Consider the following 14,776-nt stretch of genomic DNA (forward strand, 5'->3'; position numbering starts at 1 on the left):
CTTCATCATGACTAAATATAATTATACTAATGATATAATATTAAAGAATAAATAATAATATAATTTTGATATAGCAACAATAAGTTACTAAGAACTAATAAACAATAATAAACCTAATAAAGTTAATAATAATATATTTAAATATAAAATAATAATAAAAATAGATATAATTCTTTGATATAATATAATATTTAATATTTAGATCATATGTTAAATGAATATATTAAATGGAAGCAATCACTAAATAAATATAATCGATTAAATTATGAAGAGTCACGACCAATTGAAAATTACATATAAGTATAAGGAAGAAATATCATTGGAAAAAATATAGAAAGAAAGATTCAATGAACATTATAAAAATAATAATTTGAAGAAGAATACTTATGACTAAACTTTGAGACAAGCATATTTGAAGGAATAATTGAATTGAAATAAGGAAGGGACATTACAGTGGTATCGAAGCTATGATCTTGCCATCCTACTAGGTGAAAACAAAATAAATTTGCAAACATCTACAAAATGACAAAACTAAAACTAAGACAATTCAAGAAACATGAGTTAAGAAGTAGGAGACAAAGAAATGATGATTTAGGATGTTTATATACAGAACCGATTAAAATTGTAGTCTAACACCAATCAATGCTACCTATTTCATATGGAGTAGGCACTATTGTGATGAATTTCAGTAATTGAAATTTGACATGATTGTTTGAGGAGTAGAGTGGAATATTATTTCTAAATAACAATCTTTACAATTTCTAATTATCATACAACAAAAAAAATCTATTAAAAAGCCCTATTCCAGACCCCTATTGTTTTCCTATTCCACACTTCTATTATTGTTTAAGAAGATTTATAATAGCCGTTCAAACATGGAAACCATGTTATGCCCCAATCTCTATGACATAAAGCCATTCCATTCTCACAATTGAAAAAAGAACCAGGATATTCAGCGAAAGGAAGTGTAGTCCCTGCACACTGAGCATTTAGTGAAGTGAATATTTGCAAGAGATATTCCCTATACACCGAGTACAGGTTAGGTAATCACATAAAAAGGTGGCATCATAGATGAAGAACAATATTATCCAAGGCATGCTTGATTTGGGACTTCAAATTGTGGGTGCCCAATAATGCAAATCAAGTTCAAAAAATGTACGTCGTGAGTGTGACAGTGAGAAAACAACACTCAATGAAAATTCAATAGTGACTGACCTTGAAAAAGGATCCACAAATTGATGCTCATAGGGAAGGTATTGTGGTGGAGAAAAATGCTCATTGGTTGAATCATAATGGCAATGGAGATGTCTAATTGAATGAATCAATCCCACACTCACGCTAGTATGTATATCTTTATCCTAATGCCCATGTTGTTAGAGAGAAGATGTAATGTTGTTTGTTTAGAGTAAATAAGGTGAAGACCAAATTGTGTGGCCCAAGATCTTTGAAGGTTTCTAGATCTCCACTATCAAATTGGATGGGAGTAATAATGTGTGGTTAGAGGATTACCACATCATAGTGGACGGAATTAATATACATAGTTAGTATAAAGATATTTCTAAAATATACTGCCTCCATGTTGGAAATTATGGGAATCAAATAGTGCATGGATAATGCATAGAAGAGTGAACATGTAATGCCATGTATAATGGATGAGACCCATCATATGATGAAAAGAAATAGCAAAAAGGAAGAAATGAATAAAAAGTATAGTGAGTGGATGAATGTAGGATTAAGGATAATAAGAAAACAAAAAGAAGATATAGTCTTCAAGAATAACTATGAGGATAAATGAGGGATATTCCCACCTTGCACTAAAAATGGAGCCAACTCTTGCATAGAGCAAAGGGTGAGTAAAGGAAAATCATCCAAACATACCAGATCATCAGAACAAGGTAAGAAAAGGTAAGAATCATTTATTATATATAATTATTAAATTAGTGAGCCAATGTCAAACATATAGTAAAGAAATGAATTTTATTTAACGTATTTGGTTAATAAATTCGTAAACATGAAAATATTAAAACATTAGTAACATTAATAATATGAGGAAAATAGAATATGATAAATGTTATTAAAATGAGGAAACAATATAATAAATTTCGTATCAAATTTATTTAATTATTTTTTGAAATTAGTCTAAATAAAATTACTCAATATAAATTGAATACACATGTTCAATGGGGAAAGGACTAGGTAGGTAAGAGGGTAGGGCTTGTTAGAAATGGAACAAGAAATCTATAAATAAGCAATACCAGGAAAGAATCTAAGTGAATAAATGCATGAAAAGATATTACCATAAAATAGGAGAGAGAAAGCTTCAAGCTCCAACACCATGAGACAAGATATTTGGAAAGGGGAAAGCAAAGAAAACCCCTTGTGATATTATGAATGAGGCATCAAAAGCCTAAGAAGGAGGAGAGAGAGAGATAGAGAGCAATGCTCATACAATAATTGAGAAGAGGAAGAAACCTCATTGTTGTTGAATGAGAGAGGAGGGTCATCTCTTAAATAGAGATGAGAGAGAGGAGTTGGAATGTAACTCCCATGTCTATGAATGCCACCATTCATAAGTGTGTGAGGCCAAGTGTGAGATTCCTCTTAAGGAGGAATAATCTAAAATTAGAAATTACAATATATATTTGTCCTCACATATTCCACTAGATGACAAAATAAGATGTAGTGGAAAAAGGAAAAAAAAGAAATATATTAGGATACCTTGGCTTATATCCTAATATATTATAATAATGAATAAAGGAGGTCTAACCTTGGTTTATAAACACACCAAGGAAATATTACAACTTCTAACACCCCCCTTTAATCTTTACTTGGGGTAATTACATCAAAGGGTATTAAACCCATAATTTACAAAAATCTGCAACTTAATCTTCAATATGAAGGAATTTGATTGTCTTCAAGCCATATGGTACATTTGTAAAGCCAAGAGAAGCACATGAGTCCTTTGAAGGTGGAAGCATAGACACATCTTCAAGAAGGTTCCTTGATGGATCACCTGAAAAAAAAAACAACAAGAAAAATATCCACAAGTAGAATGCCATCATATATGCAAATTCAAAATCCTTTTGAATAAGGATAATGAAAGTCTCATAGAGAAACAACATGTTACCACAAAACAATGGAGATAACCTGATATCAAGATAAAATATATGCTCAAAAATTGTCAACAAGGACAAATTGAGTAAAAGGCTTGATCAATGCTCTCATGAAAAGTATATTATACTAATGCACAAATGACCACAGACAAGGCCAACTAATGATACTTGCATCAATCTTGCATCAATCACGTGGATATAGATAGTCCACTTAATGAATCATCCCACTGCAAGTTAATGGGTGATCAATCCATAACATGCATGACTCATGATCTAAGCAATAAAGTATGCAGATTATTATCACATTAATATATGAAAATAACATAAAGGAGAGACATGCTGATCAAATTAGAATTATCATGATTTTTTAGGATAATCAAAAGAATGGATTATGAGGATATAACAACATATTGCCTTCAAATTGGTTCAAATCATCTGAATTTGGAGAGAAAACTCCAATAATAACATCCTCTTCATTGAGGAACAACATGGAGGGAAACTCCATAAAAATATTATCCTATCAAAATGGAACAGATAGGATCAAATGGATGGAAACTCCATATAAAATGAGTGCATACCAATATAGGATGGAGGAATACTCCATGGGCCAGATAAGGAAACTATGTATCAGTTATACTGAGGGGACCTACATAGTTATCCTTGAAAAAATTTGCTCCCTATGCAACTCAAAATAAATATCATATAAATCATGTAGATCAATGGTATAAAACCATAAAGTGCCATCACGGGCATAGAACAATGCTATAAAAGCATAAAAGTGCACCTATGGGCACATCAAAATATCAAAATGAAGGAAAATGTGTAAGATTACTCATAATCCAATTAAGTAAAATGATTTAAGGAAGATCAACTAAATATAGATATCAGGTATAAAACTCCATTGAGGGTAAACATGAGTATTAAATTCATTTTGCAAAGGTATATATATTAATTTTTGAATCATTATAGTCATAAATTATATATTTATCTGGGCATATATGTGGGCCCCCATATATACTCAAATAAATATACGAACATAGATTGGTTAAAGAAAATAATCACCTTTCCATACTTAATATTTTGGAAAGTCACAATTTATAAAAAGTCACAATATTTACCTTGGTTCAAAAATATAACTTTGAAGTAATAAGAACATAAAGTCATGGGGCAAGAAAAGATCTCCCCATTTTTCTCATACTATGCCTTCATGATGGAAAGTGATTCAAAAAGAAACTTTTTTTGAAATAAAACATTAAGAAAGATATAACTAAAAAAAAACTTAGTAATTAATGATAGAGGTCAGATCTGGCAGATAAGAATATACTAAAAAGAGTTAAGAAACTTTTCTAAAAAAGGTTTGAATAAAAGCTTGTAATGAGAGAATATTGCACTTATCTAACAATGAATGATTACATGCAAAAAATAGGTTGGCAAAAGGCAATAATAAAAATAAATGATGCTTCTGTCAAGGGCTAAAAAAAGAAAAAGAATCTTGCATGAAAAGATAGGAAAACGTTACTAAAAATAATAGTTTTCAGAATAGTAAAGATATGTTATAGCTGCCAACTATAAAAAATACACTATCAGTTATCACCAGTAGCAAATAGGAAAACCGATCTCAACTTTCTCATGCCTTCTTGGGAGGAAGTGTATCAAACACCCTGTCCCAAAGAGATGACGTAATTCCAAACCCACTTGTCTGGTTCTTGAAATGATGATTCAAATGATATTTCTTAAGTCCACGTGCCAAATTTTGAGAAGGCTGTCCATGATGTAAATAATAATGGGTAACATCATACATCACATATCCAAGCAGTCCTCCACCCAAAACAGTAGGTGCAACAGCGTAAGGGGTTACCAGTTTCACCAGGCACCAAAACGAAATTAATAGTATTGCCATTGCTGCAGGTGGGAAAACAAGTCATAAGCCATCCATTGGGTGCTTGTGATGGCATCCATGGAGCAGATAATGCAGAGTATTTCCCCAATAACTACTTGTCTTGATATGGAAAAGGAACCGGTGCAGACTGTATTGCAGCTCTTTGCCTGCAATTTGAATTGTCCATATTTTGAAGCAGTGTGCTAAGGTGAGGGAAAATGACTGTCAAAGCATATTCAGTTGACCTGAACAAGCCTCTTGTTTTTCAGGTTGGCCATTTAGGTGACACGTATCAGGAATGGGTACATCAGCCAATTGTTAGCAAGGAGGGTCCTCGTTTTTTGAAAGCAACTTCTGGGAGTTCCTCACCCGTACTGCATGGTGGGTTATAACTCTAGTATGGTTTCCTGTTGTATGTCTGACTTTATTAATTTCCATTAAAAGAGGTTTGCCACCAGAGCAGGCAGCATGCGTTCTATTGTCTGGAATATTTGGCTTGAAGAAAGCAAAACATTAGTCCAAGAACTCGGACCCGAACCCGAGGATTTCAGTAGAGATCCAGGCCAGAAACCAAAATAGGAGAATTTAAATGAAGATTCAGACAGGAAACCCAATCTAGAGGGTTTCGATTAGGAAATAGGCCTTGAATTCTACCTCTACGGTTTCAATAAAGATTCAAGTCGGAAACCCGATCTGGAGGAGTTCAATGAGGAAAAAAAAAAAAAGGCCAAAAGGTCGATTCCAAGAGCAATGATAGAAAACACAGTGCATGCAGAAATAAAAGTAATGATTAAGCAATTAAAAAACGTACAAAGATACCTCTGCCAAATAAATAAAACCAACATCCAGTTGAGTAGTTCATGGGAAAGAAGACAAAATCCATAAGATGCACAATATATAGTCAGAGAGCCATATCTTAAGCAAAAAATTTTAGAAAACAAACTGTAAATGCTTTGGTGGCAAGCCTTCCAAAGGAGTTAGATGAAAACTAATAGAAAATAAGAAGTAACCTACACAAATTAGAGCAAACAGAAGTTAATGGGGTTTGGCGGTAAACCAGCCAAACTCAAAAAAAAATCCAATTTCTTCCATCTTTAAGAAGATTAAAGAAGAAATTAGTGAAATCTCTCTCAAGAGTCTCCTTCAAATCGTACCTTCATGCAAACACTCAAAACAAAGATTAAACTGCTCTGATACCATGTTAGAAATGGAACAAGAAATCTGTAAATAAGCAATACCAGGAAAGAATCTAAGTGGGTAAATGCATGAAAAGATATTGCCATAAAATAGGAGAGAGAAAGCTTCAAGCTCCAACACCATGAGACAAGATATTTGGAAAGGGGAAAGCAAAGAAAACCCCTTGTGATATTATGAATGAGGCATCAAAAGCCTAAGAAGGAGGAGAGAGAGAGATAGAGAGCAATGCTCATACAATAATTGAGAAGAGGAAGAAACCTCATTGTTGTTGAATGAGAGAGGAGGGTCATCTCTTAAATAGAGATGAGAGAGAGGAGTTGGAATGTAACTCCCATGTCTATGAATGCCACCATTCATAAGTGTGTGAGGCCAAGTGTGAGATTCCTCTTAAGGAGGAATAATCTAAAATTAGAAATTACAATATATATTTGTCCTCACATATTCCACTAGATGAAAAAATAAGATGTAGTGGAAAAAGGAAAAAAAAGAAATATATTAGGATACCTTGGCTTATATCCTAATATATTATAATAATGAATAAAGGAGGTCTAACCTTGGTTTATAAACACACCAAGGAAAGATTACAACTTCTAACAGGGCTGATCCCTAAGGCAAGAGGGGTATGTACTCCACTCTTGGGTTTAGGCTTATCGAGCAATGGGACCCCACTACAATATTTGAGTACTCTAGTAAGGCATATCATTAATAAGTGACAATTCTAAAATGATCCCAAGATTATGTTAATTAGTAAGAAACTAGGTGGGTAAGAGGGTAGGGTTGAGTCCTAAGACAAGAGGGATATATAACAACTCTTGGGTTTAGGTTTTATCAAGCTATGAGACCCCACCATGATGTTTCGAGGACTGTGGTATGATATAGCATATAGGAATGGTGAGGGATGAAAGATATCCATTTAAAAGGTGAGGACCAAGGTCTTGTCAAGCCTTTAAGGCAATTCCCTTGTTCACTCCTTGGATGACCTAGCTTGAACATAACAACTCTCATCCTTCTAAGCCTACCCATTAATTAATTCCACTTAATTAATCCTAAACACCTTCCTAAACACATTTTCCCCCTAAGTGTTTTTTCTCACATGTGTGAGCAACTCAAGATCGAAGAAAGATTCTATTTGATTATTTTATTCAAAATTTTTTACCCTCTTACACATTTATCCCCCTTTCCTTTCTCCAAAGTTTCTCACACATGTGTGAGCAAACCTTGAGCCATCCCTTTCACCAAAAAGGCTTAAGTTGACCTTTGCATGGCTTGTCCCCTTGGCCCATGTGTCTCCCTTGTGGAACCTATGTGGATGCCACATAGATGACACCTCTCCAAGGCCTCTCCCAAGCCTATAAATAGAGCCCTTGTCTCAAGCATTTCTCATCTCTCTCATTTACATTGTTATCATGCTAGAATAATTCTAAATCTTTTAGTGATTTTTATGCAATTTTATAACCCTTTGGCAATTGTTATATCTCATTCTTGCATTGATAGTTTAGTTTGTTTTCTTGTATTCACCTCCACTTCTTAGGATGTTTTGAGAATGGATTCTTCCATAGCTCCCTCTTGAAGCATCCCTCACTCATCATAGTTAGATTCATATCTCATCTTGCATTGCATTTCAATCACTTTGAGATTCAAATCATTGTGTTTGGGAGAGCACATGCACATTCCTCTAACTAGAGCACATCAACAAGGTTCACATTGGGTGCCCTTATTGAGCTGCTCCAAGGTTCCATGGGAATTATATTTGTTGGTTGTTTAGCTTAGTAAAATACAAGTGGCTGTTTAGCTTAGTAAAATACAAGTGGTTTAGTTGTTTTATTGCTTGAATCTTACTTATATGAACATGTACAACTAACTTTTCCTTGTTTGAGTGTGCTCCTAATAGGTAGATTTTTCACATATACATTTTGGCATGCTGGTGGGACTAATGACCCTCTTCCATTTTTGAATTTAGTCAAAACTTAGAACTTGTCAAAAAATTGTGAACTGTCATCTCTGTTAGGACTCAGTATCATCTGTGAATACACATCATCATCTCTGTAGATCAGTATCTCCACTATTTGGCATCTCCACCTGTGATAGTTTTGCAAAATCATTCAATCCTCAAACATCTCCTATTCTATCATCTCTATTATGTTTTGACATATCTATGACTTCCATTATCATTTTTGAAATTTACCCTTCTGTTATTTACATAGAGGGTGACAAGAAAACCAATGGTATTTATAAATTGTCATCTTCAATTTTCAAACCATTATGTCATCTTTGTTGTGGGCAGCCAAATATTCATAGAGTCTTCAACTGTGGTCTACATTTTTGGCAGATTTAAACATGTCATTTCAATAATTTGTCATCTTTGAGTCTAGTGTTTTATTGTCTATGCTATGGGTGGTGAGAAGTCAATATTTTTAATGTTTTGTCATCTCTAAATTTTGGTGTCTTGCGATGCTAATCTATCATTTGTGACTACAAGGTGAAAGTGAAAGTTTACCATATTTTTTTGTGTTATGTTATTTGCAAGTTTTTTCATCTCTATTGTTTGTTGTCTCTGCATGTACTATGTCATCTTTGATTATTTGCAGATTAAGTTATGTTTTTTATGCTTAACTTACTAATTATTTGACATATAAGGATTTCTAATCTAAGTTTTATTGTAGGAGACAAACCTTGGAGTATTTTTAATGATTTTAATCACTTGAGAAACTTATAGTGATTTTAATCACTTGGGAGATTTATAGTGATTTTAATTACTTGTAAGATTCAAATGATAAATGAACTTGTATGAACTAATCACTTGTCCTTGGAATGCATGGTGCAACTAAAACTTAAATCCAAACAAACTCTTTAATTCATTTAAAGGTAATATTACAAATACACTCTTGGAAGTTTTGAGGAAATTTGCACATATTTTATTGGAATGAATGTTGTTCAAATAGTCTTGAATGCCTTAAGGAATGGACAAGCTTTTCATTAGAATGGATGTGTAGAGTAGAAAAATGCAATCTTGAGTGCCTTAAGGAATGGACATGCTTTTCATTGGAATGAATGGTTCAGATAGCAAATATGCTCTTGAATGTTTAAGGATCAAAGAAGAATGTGATGAAATATTTCAATTTGGGTTTAAAACATGCTCATACAATCTTGAATGCTTAAGGGACAAAGAAGCTTGCTATGAAATATTTGGACTTGGTGCTTAAAATGGGAATTTATTCTACTTTCAACTGTTTTCTTATGTTAATGATGATTGATTTACTTTTGTTGATGAATCCTTTCTTATATTATGTCGACGACATTCTCAAATTGGAAAGAACAATGTATGCTTAAACATGAGTATCTTCAAGAGTAGATAGAAAATGTAAAGATTCATTGGAAAAGAAGAAGCATCTTTTAAACTTCGAGGCCACTTATGTATTCTCTACTCTCACACCTTTGGGTGATCTTGAGTGCACAAGAAATAAGTGGTCTTGTTTTTATTTTAGGAGGCTTGCTTGGAGATTTCATCACCCCTTAGGACAACCTCAACTCCAATGTTTTGGTGGAGTATAAATATTGGGAGGTCTATCGAAAGACACCTCTCTTGGAAGTAAAATTGTTTCACTCTTGGCTAAGCCCCAAATAACTTTATACCTTTGGGAAGTGAAGGTAGAGATTTGGGTTACTGTCTCCTATTGACTGTGTGGTACTATTTTCTTTCATCTACAAATTTGGGCCTCATGTACCTTGTGTATATCAAGGATGCCCTCTAGTTGATCTTTGTACATCCTAGTTGTAGCCTTGTTAGGATTATTGATGTGTTTAGTGTGCTTGAGTGTTTAAACATCCAAAACTAATACAAAACATCAAATAGATCTAAAAATGAGTAAAATGGTGAACTGAGTATTTAGCGAGCAAAATGGTTGTAAGTAGGTGTAGATGCTTAAAATCATCCCAAACACTATATTAATTTATTTAATATTTCTTGTGATATTATAATTAAATATTTATTAATTAATTATATTTTTCATATTTCTTCTACTTATTTAATTAAATAGGTTCACTTCCTAATGTATTGAAATTTAATTTAAATACTTTCCCTCTAATATATTAAATTCATTTAATACATAGTGCTCCATAAATCCCCTTTTAAATAAAATAAAATATATTTAATTCCGTCCAATTGATTAAATTATTTAATCCTATGATTAAGTTAAATCTTGTTTAACTTGATCCTAATCTCATCCTAAAACCTAGTCTACACCCATCACTCTCACCCTTCTAAACCTACCCACTACTTAATCCCACTTTATTATCCTAAACCTCTTTAAATCACCTTTTTAGCTCCTAAGTGTTTTCTCACATATGTGTGAGAAGATCATGATCCAATAAAGCTTTCACTTTATTTACACCTCTTACACCTTTGTCCCCCACTCCTTCCCCCAAGGTTGCCCGTGCATGTGTGAGCAAACCTTGAGTCTCTCAATCATCAAGGCTAGTTTTCACTTTTGCATGGCTTTGTCCTTTAATCTATGTGTCTCCATTGTGGCACCTATGTAGATGCCACATAGATGCCACATCCCCAAGGCCTCTCTCAAACATATAAATAGAGCCATTGTCTCAAGCATTTTTCATCTCCCTCATTTGCATTGTTATCATGGTAGTTTAGCTTTTGAGTTCTTAGAGATTTTATGCTTAGAGCTAACCTTTGGTACTTGTTTGCATTGCTTAGATTTCTAGATTTTGTATCAGATTCATGGTAGTATGATATTGTTAGGTTTCTTTCTCCATTGCATTTCATCCACATTCACATCCATGGAATCCTTTGAGGGTGGCTTACTTATAGCCATTATTTGAAGGCATTTCACGTACATTTTAGTGTAGCTTCACATTTGTATACTTGCATTCATTTGTATTGGTTTGAAGAGATTCATTCATAGTTGTGTTTGGGGAGAGCACATCCACATCCCTCCAATCTAAAGTACACCAAGAAGGCCTCTCATGGGTTCCCTTTGTTGAGTTACTTTGAGGTTACATGAGGACTTTTCATTTCGGTTGCATCAAGTTGTAAAACTCAAGTATAGATAGTTGTATTTCAATCTCATTAAATTTTTTGATATACATGTGCAAATAACTTTGCTTGTTTACGTGTGCTCCTGATAGGTTAGGTTTTCTTGTATACATTTAGGCACCTTGGTGGGACCTACGTCCCTTTTTTCACCTTCAAATTCCATCAAAAACTATTAACTCACTGCAAAAATCTATGTACTATCATCTTCGCTAGGACGCAATGTCATCTGGGAAGACGTTCTTTCATTTGCATAGATTAGCATCCCCACAGATCAACATCTCCACAGATTGTCTTCTACACTTGTTAGTTAAAAAACTTGTTTAATCCTACAAACAAGCGATATTTTATTGTCTCCATTACCATTTTGGCATCTCCAAATCTTTGTTTATCATCTCTGATTATTACTATCCTATCGTTTGCATAGTGGGTGGTAGGAAACTATCTATTTTATTAAGCTATTGTCTATGATATTAACCTAGTTCTATCATTTTTGATATATCTACTATTGTCTACACTTAGAATCCTATCATCTATGCTAGTTAGTATCTCCTGTATCTACTCAGAACTCTATCGTCTTTGAAATTTGGTGTCCATGATTAGGTTTTATCATCTTGACTGTAAAATTGCCAATACAAAATAAAATGTACATCCTTGTGTCCTATTGTCTGTGGTTCTGGTGTTTGTGTAGTTCTATCATCTATGCCTGGTGTCTATCATCTCTGGTTTTTAACTGAATTGAGTCATATTTTTTTAATGCTTAACTCATTGTTTAGTTGATTAACAAGGATTTCTAATCTAATTTTCATGCAAGAGACAAGCTTTGGGATATCTTTAGTGATTCTAATCACTTGGAAATTTGTAGTTATTTTAATCACTTAGGGGTTTATAGTGATTTTAATCACTTGGGGCAATTTGTAGTGATTTTAATCACTTGCAGGATTTAAATGGTGAATGAACTTGTATGAACTAATAATTTTTCCTTGGAATGCATGTTACAACTAATATTAAAATCCAAATACACTCTTGAATGCATTAAGGTAAAACATTACACACTCTTGAATGATCTAAGAAAATTTACACGTATTTCATTGGAATGAATGATGCTCAAACGAACTCTTGATGCTTTAATGGATGAACAAGTTTCTCATTGGAATGCATGTGTAGAGTAATCAAACCCAATCTTGAGTGCCTTAAGGAAATTTCCATGTTTTCATCGGAATGAATGTTTAGATAGTGAATACACTCTTCAATGCCTAAGGTCAAAGAAGCTTGCTATGAAATATTTGGATTTGGTGCTTAAAATGAATTCACTCAATCTTGAATGACTTAAAAGAATTTTTTTATTTTCAGCATTTTTCTTATGTTGAAGATGGTCGATTTACTTTATGTTGATGAATCCTCACTTTTATAATGTTGACGACATTGTCAAGTTAGAAAGATTAATGCATGCTTAAACATGAGTGTCTTCAAAGTAGGCAGAAAATCTAAGATTCATTAGAAAAGAAAAAGTGTCTTTTGAACCCCGAGGCCACTTACATATTCTCTCCTCTCGCACCTTCAAGTGATCTTGAGTGCACAAGAAATAAGTGGTATTGTTTATATTTTTTTAGGAGGCCTACTTGGGGATTTCATCACCCCTTGGGATGACCTTAGCTCTAGTGTTCTAGTGGAGTTTAAGAATCAGGGGGTGAATCGAAAGACACCTCTCTTGGAAGCAAATTTTTTCACTCTTGGCTAAGCCCCAAAGAACTTTATACCTTTGGGAAGTGAAGGTGGAGATTTGGGTTACCATCTCCTCTTGGCTATGTGGCACTATTTTTTTCATCTATAGATTTGGGCCTCACATACCTTGTGTATATTGAGGATGACCTCTAGATAATCTTTGTACATCCTTGTGGTAGCCTTATTAGGATTGTTGATGTGTTTAGCATGCTTGATTGTTTAAACATTCAAAACCAATACCAAACATCAAATATGTTAAAAAATGAGTGAAATGGTGAGCTAAACATTCAATAAATAAAATTGTTGTAAGTGGGTCCTCTTGACCTATGGTTATTTTCATGAGTTCTTACATTTGGTCTAGCATTTGAAATTCATTGGGTCTTTTACTCACAAGCTTATTTGTAAAATTTTCATACTTGGTCTTGTAACTAGGTTTATTTTGTTCCTGCCATGACTGAAAAAGTTAGACCTAAGGAGGTAAAATTATCCAAGCCCTTTGTGTACAAGGAAAGAAAAAACCTAGCGCACAATGATAAATAATTTCAATATACTATCAAAGACATCAAGAAGGAGGAAGCTGAACATGACCATCACAATATAATCTTATACAATGGTAAACTTCAAAATTGGCCTGCTTTCCCAAGAGTGAACCCAAGATTTTTGTTCGCAGTGAAAGAAGATTGAGTATCCACATAGTGACCATATCACCCTTATTTTCCACATCAACCCATTTTCAAAGTTCCTAGTCTTACATTCGCAAAATTTTCTCTAGAGAGCTTGACCATTTGAGCATTAATCTTTTGTCCATAAGAACGTCTTAATCACAAACTTTCAAGATTAAAACACTATACCTTTATCCATAAGAAAAAAATTATTATAGTTGCACTCACTCATTTGGGATCACAAATCTATCTCCAAATAGTGAGTAATCTATTTGGTGTCCTATCTTGCCCAAAGATCACTTGCCCATCTTTGGTAGGAGAAAGATACTTTTTATCCTACATCACACTTGTTTTTCCAAATCAACAAGATCCTTGGTTTAGATTTAGGTTGTTTCCCCTTTTATTATACAAGGTTTAGTTTCTCTCTCACATTTTAATCTTCTTCCACAACCTTCCATCCAATGGTTTGATCACAATTGTATGGTACAAACATGATCCAACAGATTCACATTTAACCCTATGTCTCATTTGTTGGAATCATTAAGACAACAAGAGATGGAGAATCCTTTTCTGCCATGATTAGTTTCATTGGGGAGCACATTTCCCACTAGTAAAAACTTTGGTATGCCTAGCTCAACATCTACACAAGAACCAAAGAATATTTTTCAGAACACCACTCTAGGGAGTGATTCACATGATGATGAAGAAGTGTACCAAGATGAGGATCCCATTGATAATGATAATATCCCTAGTATTGGCCAAACATTTCTTGCGGATCCATACAACTTGGAAATGTTGGAAAAGATTATTAGGGAAAACAAAACTGAGATCTTCCTAAACCTAGTTAAAGATGATGATAATGTCCCTACAAGTTTTGATGAGAGTAATTTGTTTAGAAAAATTACCAAGGATGGTGCTTCCATGTTGACAACTTCACGCATAGCCCAAAATTTTTTGCAAGGATAAAGAACCTATGGTAAGATCTAGTTCCATACCTACATCAAGTGTTTCAACACAACCTACATTCCAATTGAGTGAGGAACATATTCAACAAATCATTAGTGCTATGCCCAACACTACTACACATTCTAGTATTCCTTAGTCAACCTTGATAGGTCCAACTATAGGATTCTTAAACATTGGGCAAGTATCT

General features: G+C 33.6%; 1 pseudogene; it reads right to left on the reverse strand.

The window, feature by feature from the left end:
• Positions 1-4,678: 4,678 nt before the first annotated feature.
• Positions 4,679-14,776, reverse strand: part of LOC149549455 (dihydroceramide fatty acyl 2-hydroxylase FAH2 pseudogene) — a 92,436-nt pseudogene continuing 82,338 nt past the window's right edge.

Source organism: Cupressus sempervirens, chromosome 7, assembly GCF_028749045.1.
Source record: "Cupressus sempervirens isolate cs-2001-9-10 chromosome 7, ASM2874904v1, whole genome shotgun sequence".
Taxonomy (NCBI): domain Eukaryota; kingdom Viridiplantae; phylum Streptophyta; class Pinopsida; order Cupressales; family Cupressaceae; genus Cupressus; species Cupressus sempervirens.